We start from the raw sequence: 2500 nt of genomic DNA on the forward strand, positions 1-2500 counted from the left end.
TTGTCGGGCTCTTTATGATTCAGTCCCACTCAGACAGCTGAAACCCAGAAAGCTGTTTTATGGCTCCAGGTGGAGATGTTTTTATACACGCACCGTGTCGCGAGGTTATATGAATTGGTAAATACTGTTTTTTTCATGGATTTCATAGAGAGTGTGGCATTGTTATTATTATTTTTAAAATGTGTTATTCGCACTTGGGTTTTGATGAGTTCGACTCTCGGAGTTGTGTTATCCAGAATATTAATATTTCTTTCCTGAAATTGAATTGAGTATGAAAAATGTTCCTTCTATATCTGCATTTTGGGACAGAATCTCTCTCTCTCTCTCTCTCTCTCTCTCTCTCTCTCTCTCTCTCTCTCTCTCTCTCTCTCTCTCTCTCTCTCACACACACACACACACACGCACGCACACACATACACAACCCAAACAAACACACACACCCCAAACAAAGCCCAGGCCTGGGCTGCAATCTGCCAGAGAGCTAATAAATGAATGATTTTATGACTTGTTCCTTCCCCATCCTTCTTTGGCAAGCCCCTGGGCCCCTGACGTCAGCCCTAACCCTGTGCGGGGTGTGTGTGTTTGGGTGTGTGTGTGTTTGGGTGTGTGTGTGTGTCTGTGTGTGTGTGTGTTTGGGTGTGTGTGTGTGTGTCTGTGTGTGTGTGTGTGTGTGTTTGGGGGTGTGTAAGCTAAGCACCCTGGCTACGGTCTAGACATGACCACCCCTGACACCTCCTCGCGCCACCAAGGGAGAGAACTCGGTCAGACACACTCACACACGCACACAAACACACAAACTACGGCCCTATTTAAAAAGAAGAAAAAAAAGCCACTCACATTAGCAGTTTGTTTTTCCTTGGTGGTCAATTCAATGGAACGTAAACACAATCAGAGCGCGAGGCTAACTAGCTCCCTGATTGGCCCCTGCTCATCCGCTACCTCACAGAGATTCAGGCGACCCCGACGGGAGACTCAGATACAGAATAAACCTCATGGAGTTGACCCCTGACCTCGTTTCCTTCTCCCAGATATGATGGTACTACGGGGGGTGATGGGAGCTCTGTTGCCTCCCAGTCAGAGTCGTCGCCTTTGAAGGGCCTGTTGCATTAGTACCTGTGTGGCTCCGAGAGCATTCCTGGTGATCAAACGCGGACGGTTTCATCATCCGTGCCTTTGCTGCTCCAGCCAAGTCGTCTTCCTATCTGCGGGGAGATTAGATCTGGCTGGAGATTCGCAAACAGAGAACCGTGTCAGACACTGGGCCGCAACCCGCCCGCCGCTATAACTGAACCCCCCCCCCCCCTCCCTCCCTCCCTCCCTCAACACTCACATTCCATGGCCGTCCATCCCATTCCTCACCTCAAAATCTATCTACAGAACATCAATTGGCCATGAAGTGATGAGGGTCGCAATGTAATTTGTGCTCTAGGGAGAAGGTGGGAGGGAGGGAGGCAGAAGGGGACAGAGAGAGAGAGATGGAGGGATGGGGGGGGTGGTCCATTACCAACCAGTGAGCTGACAGGCGTGAGGACTCTGAGACTTAAAACCGCGAGAGCTTGAGAAACCAGGAGCTTGAGCCAGAGAGGAGTAGTCTACCTCCCCCCTCCTCCCTCCCCCCTCTCTTCTCCCTTCTCCCCCTCTCCCTCCCTCCCCTCCGCAGATCAGCATATGTGGTGACGAATGACACATTTATTTTTCTACAAAGGTTGTGTGTATGTAAAACTGCTGAAGTGCATCAAGATGTCAAGTACTTTGGGGTGGCCACCCAGGTTGCTGTGGAAGCTAACCAGATGGAAGTATAACTTTAGCGCCCGGGCCGGGGATGTGGACGAAGACGGGGTTTTCTTTTTTTTTCTTCTCTTCGTTTTTTCTTTCTCCTCCTCTTTTTTTTCCAGGGCAGTACAATAAAAACTGGGACGTATTGTGAAGGCAGCGCTGCGCTCCCTGCCATATGTTTATGGAGGTAGTTAACCATAAATTGTCCAAATTGGATGGCCCCTCTAAGTACATGTCATGCTGGATACAGACAAAGGTTCTCTCCTATGGATTTACTGGAAGAGTCCTTGTTTTAATGTGTGGCCTTTTACAAGAGAGTTCGAGTCAGCCTATATAAATGTATATTTCCAGTTGGCATATTTTTATGGCAAATACTTTGGGGAGTAGTACATTTTGGGGGGTTATTTGTTAAGCTATTAATTTGGTTAGGCCAGTGTTAAGTTGTGCATTCATAGACAATCAGGATCATACGCTGTAATAATGTTGTGGTGACAAAAGTCTAAATATCACCAAGTATTCTCCCATGTTAAATCTCTGCCTGTTTAGCTATGACTGGATATAAAATAGAGGGAAACATTTTGGAGCTGTCTTTGGTTGGGCATCAACACACCTAAAGTGCTGACCAACATTATTAACTTGGAACAGTAGCATTTACAGCATCCTTATACGTCCTCCTGCTCCTGTGAAACTCTCTCTCCACCTCCCGATTAGGCCATGTACTTAG

At 47.6% G+C, this 2500-nt stretch overlaps 1 protein-coding gene across 1 annotated transcript in view; it reads left to right on the forward strand.

The window, feature by feature from the left end:
* hhip (hedgehog interacting protein) overlaps window positions 1–2500 on the forward strand; it is a gene marked incomplete at its 5' end in the record, with an annotated part of 39861 nt that overhangs the window by 5337 nt on the left and 32024 nt on the right. The gene's annotated exons all lie outside the window — the stretch shown is intronic.

Source organism: Nansenia antarctica (genome assembly GCF_963989245.1).
Source record: "Nansenia antarctica genome assembly, chromosome: 6".
In the NCBI taxonomy this organism is placed as follows: Eukaryota; Metazoa; Chordata; class Actinopteri; order Argentiniformes; family Microstomatidae; genus Nansenia; species Nansenia antarctica.